Below are 9,924 nucleotides of genomic sequence, written 5' to 3'. Positions count from 1 at the left end.
ATGCAGTCTGTACAGCCCATGCTGTAGGGTGGTACTTTGTAATAATTTGCAGTGATGCGTGCATTATAATGATCTTTTTCATCCTTCCTGCAGCTGAAACAAGGATGAAATACAACAGAATCTGTGAATAATTAAACATAAATGCTATGATGAAATTTTAAAAATTCAGGTCCCTAGATGGGAGAAAATACTTAGATAATTCATGCAGGTACACATAGTGCAATAATGCCATGACCCAAAGGAATTTGAAAATAAAATTGATAGATTACATGAATACTGGTGGGAGGAGAACAAAAACTAAATTTAGATCAGATATTTAAAAGTTACAGTGTAGTAACATGTTCACTTTTATTCTGTGGATCTTTTCATAACTACCAAACTGAGTGTTTGAGCTTCCATTTGCCCCATCACTTTTCCTTCTTTTATTCTGGAGGTAACTAACACAAGTAATCTGCTGTTGTGCCTGCTAAGTGGAAATTCAGACCACCTGTTTCAGCAACAGCAGGGATTTATATTAGAAGAAATGACCTGGTATTAGTTATGGAAAATAATGATGACCTTTACTTTACTCCTGTATTCTTTATTCATGTGATTACTCCCACTTGGTAAGCATTGCCAAATTCATTCAAGGTGCTCTCTTGGACAGTTCCCCAAATCAGATGTTGTTTTAAAAATAGGTTATTTAAAATATTTAAATACAAAATTATTTCTATTTATTATCATGTTTCTGAACCTTTAATCTTACAGTTTAAGGCTTTTCTTCAGCTGAAAGCTGGATAGTTACTTAAGAGCAGAAGAAAGAAGTGCTGATTTTGTTATGTAACTCCAGAAGTTTTAAGAATGAATTGTGGCAACAGTAGAAAAGGTCATAACACAGCTAACAAGACTGGTCTGGATTATGCTCTTTTTTTAATTCAATTTACTGCAAGCAATTGTATTCAAGTAAAAGCAGCATACCCTTCGTCTTTGTTTCTGGTATTGTGAAGTTAGTGGGACTAAATCACATGTGCAATGGGAGAAGCGGGCAATAGACTTCACAAGACTGCACTTTTTGTGAATTATTGTTATAGTGATGTAAACAATGGATTTCTGTGTTAGCTTAATGTGATAACTTAATGAAATAAATTGGGTTGAACCACAACACTTTTTTTTGAGTGATAAGAAGTGGAGAAAAACCACTTAGTTTTGTATCAAGTTTAATTTCAATTATGATAAATTTAAATCTTCTTAATTACAACCCAATGATTTACAAATCCTTAAAAATTTTTCAAATTAATTATTTAGGCTTTGCAATTTGTTTTTCTTTCTTTTTATCAGAAAGGTTTGCAAAATGAAGGAGTAACTTTTTTGTATGTATTTCCTATTGCTGTATTAAAGAAAATGAGGCAGTAACGTGTAAAGAGTGCAGACTGAAAAAATGGCAAACACATTATGAACTCAGTGTACGCTGGTTAAATAAGTGCTAAGTATTTCTGTCAGCCAGAAGGTGGTAGCAGAATTCTCCTGTAACAGCTCCGAATTGTGTTCCAGCAGGCATTCGCAATACAAAGTGATTTGGAAATGCAGTTCAGAAAACGTATTTTTTTTAGTAGCAGGAACAAATAGCATTGACATTTTTTTCATTTGGCAGCATCTTTGAGTAGAAAAGTGTCTGCACTTATGCCTGAGATGTCATGTGTCGGGAATGCATGTGGGATCTGTTACTTGGGTTTTGTCTCTGTTTTTCTGCAATTGTAATTATGGTTTTTACAGACTTTTTAATGCCAAAGGGAGCCATTTATGGGCTGAGATGACGAGATTTGTTTTGCTCATCGTATCGCAAGACTGGAAGATGTCAGTACCATGAGAAGACTGGATAACACACTACTTCCATCCAGAGGAATTCTGTCATTCTTTCACAGATACGAACACAAATGTGGAAAGCATTCTTCATCGACTGGGACTGATGCAGCACCTCAGTCACACTATTAACAAGTGTAACAACTTGAAGATGCAAAGGGATAAGTTTTATTACTCTGTTTTATTATTTTGTGATGGACTTGTGATACTCATGTGACTTACTGATAAGTCAGTTCACTGTGCAAATAACCATCCTGTTTCAGCAGAGACTCTTCATCACTGCAAGAAACTTGTGAGAAATTCAGGCTCTGGAGCCCAGCTGGTCCCCCATTTCCCTCTGAACCATTGTATCACAGCTCTGATGATACTCAGTACTCCTCTGAAGACTTCTTTAAGAAATTGTTCTGTATCATAGAGATAGTTTCTATGGTAACTATGGTTGTGGGTTTTTTTTTAACTTAGTGGACAGTTTGGAAATGGAGGGAGCAGAGTTTTAATGTGACATTAGGAAGAGTCACCACGATAAAATAAGCTAGAAAAAAAGCGCATTCTGTGCTTGATCTATTTATCAGTAAATTGAAACAGTAGTTCAAGAGACCATCAGTCTCACTGCCTGGCTTATAAGGCAAGCAGGCTGGAGCTGCTGGAACTATGCAGGAAACCAAAGAATAAGGAAGAGCCCTAGAGCAAGCCCTGGTGCTTAAAATTTTGCAACCGGGGGTCTTTTTAAAATTAACATCTTCTTAGAGTGCTGCAGCTTTCATAGACTCCTCTTGCCAAAGTTCTGACAGAGAAAAACATTCACCCAAGATTACAGCAACAGAACATTATTTCTGTGTGTTCCTCTCCCCATTTCCTGTTCTTCAGGGTATAAATATAAAATTGTTTGGGGCAGTATGTATAAGGCAGTATGCATGGAACTGGTAATTGGAGCCACAATTACTGTGATGAAGATACTGAATGAGCTGATTTAGAATGCAGCAAAAGACGGCAGGAAGTACAAATAATAGGTAGATGTAGATCTCAATACAGATATAGATATTAGAATGCAAGTATAGAAAGCATGGCTCAGACATCTGTTTTGCACATATTCAGGGAAAGCATATTCCCAGGTAAGGTGTCTTTTAGGCAAAAATGTAGATGTTGCAAAGGTGCCAGAGATAAAATTGACTGTGGGCGACGTTGTAACACCTGGACATTTGAAAAGCTCCAGTGCAGTTTTGTCAACAGCCCCCTTTTTTTTTCTGTTGAGGCAGGAACTTGTAGGTGGTTAAACCAATATGAACTTATTCAATGAAAATACAACTGTTTGGATAATAAATAACACATTTTCTAGGATTATATTTAGAGATCATTACCATAATGCTTACCATTTCTCTGTCTGTATTTAACTGTTTCACCTCAAGGAGCCAAAATTTATTTTGGGGAACAAAACGATGATATGAAATCAAAGGGAGTTGATGAAGAATGATGCAAAGGAAAATATGCTATTAGTGGACTGCTCTGGTGTTTTGTCAGTACAGTTACAAACAATACGTTATTCTTCTGTTTCTTTGCAGCATAGGGGAAAAAGACCACATTATTCAAAAATGCTTGGCAAATATCAGTTCAACATAGTACTGACGTGCACAGTGACTGCACTTTCAAATGTGCAGGGTGAACAAACTTAATTTCTAGATAGGCGCAAGTGAATATTTTAGAAATAATATATAATTCCTTTATCTCCAAGTCTGTGAGAAATCCGTATGAAACCCAAAGATGTTCCCATTTGCTTTAAATTGGTACTTGGCATCTCCTTTGAGATTATTGAATGTTATTTTATCTTCATATAATGCTGAATGACTATTTGCTGAAAAATTGAGGTTCTTTTAAGATGCCTTATGTTGGACACCAAATTAATTGGGGTATCTGAACTCTATTAGTCATCTGAAACAACTTGGTCTCTATTTCCTGCTCTTACTGACTTATTAATGTGGTTGTGTCAGGAGAGTAAGAGGGCAAAGATGAAAATGTCAGTGCAGTTATTTGCTGGTAATGCTTCCATCTAGAGAGCTATGAACACAGCTATTCTTGCAAAGAGGCTGGAGTGTACGAACCTTCTGTAGAGTCACTTTCCTGGAACTGAAGTGAAAACCCTATTGCAGTAAAAAGTGGAAAAGACCACATTCTGTAGGGTGTCCTATGCTGACCCCTTTGAAGTTTTCCATTGCTGGCAGTGAGAGACCAAATGAGAAATGAGAAGACCCAACTGCTGCTTGTCCTCCACACTGCTCATATTTCCCTTTATCCTGTCACACTGGTGGAGTGAAATCTGTAGTCTGTTTAACTGTAAATAAATGGATGTGTCAGTCAGTGAGAAATTTTAAAAAGGAGGAAAGCTGTGCAATTGATCATATGTAACCAGTATGAGAAACTAAGCACTGAAACCGCTGACACTGATCATGTCAGGCATGAGTAATTAGAAGTAGGACCGACAAGACCAGGGTACTTCTAATTTAAGCTGCCTGGTTGGACTCAGAATTCTCCAAAGCAGGATGCAAATGGTTGTGTGACCAGCTGTTTAAGCCTAAATCCATAATAAAAATGAGTTATTGCATAAAGTCTATGAGCAGGCAATTAGTTATTAGAGGTCTGAAACAAAGTATCTATATTTTTTGTGTAAGAGAAGCTGGAGATCCTTGTCTTCAGACTCTTGTGGTTGGAGAATATGTCCCAGTGGGTGCAAGTGCCTTGCACGCTGAACTTGTGCTGTCAGTAGAAGACCACAGAGGCTTTGGAACAGCTCTTCTGAGTGGACGCTTGGCTGGAGAACAAGTGATATGATGACCAGGTCTGCCTTAGGATGGTCTCAGCACTACAGATCGAGCCCTAAACAAGAACAGTGCCCTGCAGTATTACATAGTGGTGGATAAGCTTCTGAGGAGTGAGCACGTGTAAACTACAGGCTGTAGTCCGAGCACAACAGCACCTGCCTGAGGATGGGTTATTGATCTAGAAAGGCTGACACACTCAATGTAGAAGGTGAAGACGTTACACAAGATTAGATTGACAAAAGATTTTCTTAATTTTGAGTTTATTTGATGAAATTGAGGGGTTTTTTTCCAGATTGTTGATCAGATCTCTGCAGTTGATGGCAGTTTCCTTTTCCATGTCATTTGCCTTTATTACAGTGTGCCATAATCCCTTCTTAACATCCCCATAGAAAACTATAGCAGTGAGCAAAATATTTATCTGCACGCTACAGCCTGTTTCTGAGCTTAAGGTGATGAGATGCGTATTTTCCTTACAATTTTCTAGTAATTTGAGTTACTATTCCACACTGGAAAAACAGTCTCATCAGTAAGAGCTGTGAGATTTCCCTGTTTTCACAGTTATGTGAATGCCACCCTTCCTGAAGTAATAATCACTCGTTAACCTTACATTTGCTGCTCTTTCAGATTTCACAGCCAGAACTGACACTGCTGACAGCTTGATAAACTGTTTGCCACTTACGATGGCTTTGCCTCTTCCAGGAACACTCTTTTCTGCGTATACTCACTCTGAAGAACCACTCTGATTTTAGACTGAAGCTTCTGTGCAAATTAGGCAGCCTTTGCTGCTGCAAAATTACTGAGGTTAAAAAATGTGAAATTCTGTCTCAAGAAAATGTTGACTATAGTAGAGGAGTGGTTTGTGTGGAAGAGGAGTTCTGCAGCACTAACAATATGGGTGCTCCTTGATGTGGGTCCTAGTTTCACATACGTAAGGCAGTAAGATGATACAGTTGAAGATATAGTTTGCAGGTTATATCTTAGCATTTCATTTCATGGTCTGCTTTGATAATTTTCTATTTGCTTTTTAGATAACTTGATGACAGATTTGCCGACAGGTGGTGCTGCCGCTCTACAGCCTGTGTATTCAGGCTTGGTGTGGGAAAGGAATGCTGGCACTTGTATTTCAACATCCCAGCGATTTCTCAGGCTCTAAAGAAAAATATTATGAAATATTACTTGGGTATAATCTTTTCCATGTATTCCTGGGAAGATAATTACAGTAATGAATCAGGATCTTTTATTATAACAATGTTATTGTGCTTGTATATAGCATCTCTCAAAACAATTAGACTCATCCCACATGGGAAGGATCTTGGACTGTCTGACTCTTCTTGCCATAGTCTCTTGTAATATGCAATGAACATTTTCTTAACACTCGCTGAAGTAAGTAACTATTTCCATACATAATGCTTGGGAACAGAGAGACAGAAGAATGACTTGTCTGAGTCATGTGGGAACTCTTCATCAAGGCAAGGAATTAAATCCAGGTAACCTGTGTCATACCTAATTTACTTGCTGTTGGTCAGGTGCTCCTTCCTTAGGAAATAATTTGGGAAAGAATGTCTGTCCTTTCTGGCAGTGACAGAAACATCAGTGTAACCTCAGCATGAGCAGGAATGTGGTTATGCTACCTCTGTCCTCTTTTCCAGAAGCAATGAGGCATAGCTGTTTTATTACGTTTGCTGTCATTAGTCAGGGCTACTGCTTGTTTGTCTGAGGCTACCAATAAACACAATGTGATTCATGCAAAAATGCTGGAAGGATGGCTTGACTCCAAAAGCACAGTTTAGCCTTTATTTAGCAGTTGTTTTCTTAATGCAGAAAAATGTGTATGAAAGCTATGAAAAATGAATCTGTGCTGTAACACACAGCTTGTAGAATCCACTTGATTTATCCTGCGGAAGATATTACAGTATAAAGGAATAATGAAGACAATGCCTACCTTCATTTTCTTTTATTATTTGGTTATGCTGTCATCTTCCATATTATTGCAACGGATTCTGGCCTACATGGAGTCATCGTAACTAATAAAATGTCTTTATAATCAAAGATGATCTGTGATGCTGAGCTTTGAAAAGGACATTTTTTTCATCTAATTGTAACATATGTGGAATTTTCTTTCCCTTGTATGAATACTCAGATTTCATCCTGAACCGTATGGGAGAGATGCAGTTGCACAGAGTAGTAGAGCATTTAAAGAGGCATCGTTACCTCTCCAGAAGTAGGGCATCAACTGTAAGTAATGCCTTACTATCATAGGCTGATTATTGGCTCTGTCCTTTGTTCTGCAGGTAATCTAAAGCAATCATATTCTTCTTGGGGCCTCTCAATCTCTGGAGATCTTTGGGACACTTTCTTGGGGTCCCTGGCTTTGGAGAAGGTATCAGAGAAAGGCAAGCTTATTGTTTAAATGTGATATACACAGACTGCCATTTCCAATGAAAAAAAAAATATATTAGGGTTCTACAAAGTAGGAAAGTTTGAAAATAATTGATGTAAATGATACGGAATCTGGAAGTACGAGGCTGAGTCACACAAAGGTAAAAATGTAGAAGCAGAAGAGATTCATGCTGGGAAGGAAGACCAGGTTTTTCTGACCCAGCTGATGAGGGCTAAGAAGACAATTGCCTGGAAACTCTGAACAATTGGATTCTCCTCCATTAGGATTTTACTTTGGATTGACAGTGCACATTTGACGTGAATCTCCCAACCATTCCCAGTTTCTCTGCTTTGGTTCAGAGTGATCTCAGAGCACCTAAACTAGAACCATCTCAGATGAAACCAGGCTGGAAGAGGTATTGCAGGAGCACACCTGGCCCATTTTAGTTGGTAGTGAGCATGCAGGAGACAGGACTGGACTAGATGTAATCTGAAGGAAATCCCCTACAATGCATATGGTGTGGGCATCACGTCCTCAGTGACAGGGCTTTTGGTCTGCTGATCCGCTCCCAGTAGTCTCCATACTTGCTAATGAAGGTGCAGCTTAGCAGGTAGTGTGCAATGGGGTTCTACCACTGACCACAGTGAGACTATGGGCCAGTCTTCATGTGGAGATGCGTGAGAGCCTTCATGCTTTCAAAGTAACCTCCTCTGAAACAGGTTGGCTTTCACAAGTGTTTCTGTTATAGGTAAGATCTTGGTGGGCACTAATTAACCCTGTCATTGACGGGGAGAGAAGAGCACTCTGTTGAACTGAGCTCCAGCCAGTCAAAGTGATCAACATGGGTGGCAGGTGACTCTAGTGGGTGGGCTCTGCCATTGAGAAAGGGGACAGCCAAAGGCCAGGGCCCAACTGGCTGACCAGCAAGAGAGCAAAGGTCTCAAGAAACTTGAGGAGTGTGGTGTTCTCCCTTATGGAGTCCCAGTTATGCATTATTGTTCTCCTAAATTGTTTGTATTATCTTGCCCAAATATTTTATTTTCTAAAATTTGCAGGTCCTGGTAAACACAAGTTGGTTTAGCTCTCCTACACAGTGTGAATAATTCTCTTCATTTCTTGATATTGCTTCCTTCAGGGTATTTAAACTGTTTTATCATCTCCCTTCAGGCTCCTTTTTATCTGACAGTATATATTAGACTCCTGTTTTCTCTATTTTTATGTCACAGTCTCCAATCTTGCTTTCATTTATTTGCCTGTCTCTGTCTTTAAATATGTGGGATAAGCTACCATACTGATATGGCATTTTGCTAAGGTAATAGAAAATTTCATATAATTCTAGGTAGATCATTAGTGTATTGTATAAAGCTCCTCAGGATTCAACTTGGACTGTTTTAAAGACACCTGCTGTTTCATTTTCTTTTACATACCCAGATTCCCTAAATTATATATCTAACGGAGGGGTTTTTTTGTTTGGTTTTTTTTTTTTTTTATTTCCACAAGTGAGATCTACAGAAAATGTGTTTATTTAAATGACAAGTTGAAATTGTCTGAAATAATTTTTTTTTTTACTTGATATTTGTTCTCCTTTGCTTACAGAGAAAGTCTGCAAAGTCTGCAGTCCTGCAACAGGACTGGTATTTGCAACAGGCCTTTGCACTTGGGCATAATCTCATTAGTATCACCAAGAGTTTTTACAGGCATTAAGGTGCACCAATATAAATCCAATTTAGGGATTAAGACATAGCTATGACAACACACAAGCCAAAAGAAAAGCCTTAGCTAGGGAAGTGATGCATGCTTGAAGGATGAGAGACAGCAGACATATGTGGAAACAAGAGAGACTCATATGTTGCTCAGATAGGTTGTGCAGCCTCTGTGTCTGGAGATTTCCAGGACCAGACTGGATAACGCCCTGCACAACCTGGTCTGACCTCAGAGCTGACTCTGCTTTGGGCAGAATGTTGGACCAGAGACCTCCTGAGGTCCCTTCCAACCTGAATTTCCCTATGATCCTATGAAAAAGAAGGGCTACAAATTTACGTGGTGATGTAAGGGAAAATATTAATATCCCAAAAGACTAAATCAGTGTTTACTGCTCTTCCTTCCATAGTCATATTAGGTTTATAAAACCTCATGAAAGAACAGATTTTCATTTCTTTAACAGCTGGGACCAACTAATTACTCCAATAATATATCCTATGGAATATTTTACTGGTCATATCTTCAAGATGGCAGAACCAAATTTACAAACATCTATAGATGTTTACGGTTGAAAATAGAGCCTGATCTTGGAACCATAGCACATTTTATAGTTAGCTTGCTGAAGCAAATACCCTTTTACGTGAGCATTTGAATCAGTCAGGATTCATCACTGTGAAGGGGCCAGGGCCATAAAATATAACAGGGCATAGACTCCCTACTAAAGAATCTTCTAGTCTGCTTTAAAATTGCATAGCATTTTATAATCCTATAGCAAATTCTATAGCACCTTTCTGTAAAGGTGTAGATTGCCTACTCACAGAGAATAACCTTATGTTCTGAACTTCCAAACTACTGGGTTTTTTTGTATAGATGTATTCTTCAGAAGATCTTCTATCTAAGTGTAAATTTAGTCCAAGGCTGCTTCGCATATGAAATCGGAAGAGACCATGACACTAGACAGCACAGAACAGACTCATGTGAGATAATTCTAAATGTGCTTTAAATGAAGGAGGAGGTCAAGTATATTACACCATGATAGAATGAGATGAAGGATGTTGATGTATTCAGGATGAAAGTGAAAAAAACTGTTAAATCAACAGAAATAAGGCACAGATTTATCAGAGAGAAAAAATTTAGATGTAAACATGCTTGTTATCCCCAAGGGTTTCCACAGAGGAGAACTGACGAACC

This window comes from Strix aluco, chromosome 2 (genome assembly GCF_031877795.1).
Source record: "Strix aluco isolate bStrAlu1 chromosome 2, bStrAlu1.hap1, whole genome shotgun sequence".
NCBI classification, from domain to species: domain Eukaryota; kingdom Metazoa; phylum Chordata; class Aves; order Strigiformes; family Strigidae; genus Strix; species Strix aluco.
The sequence above is the reverse complement of the archived record's forward strand: the minus strand, read 5'-3'. Positions refer to the sequence as shown.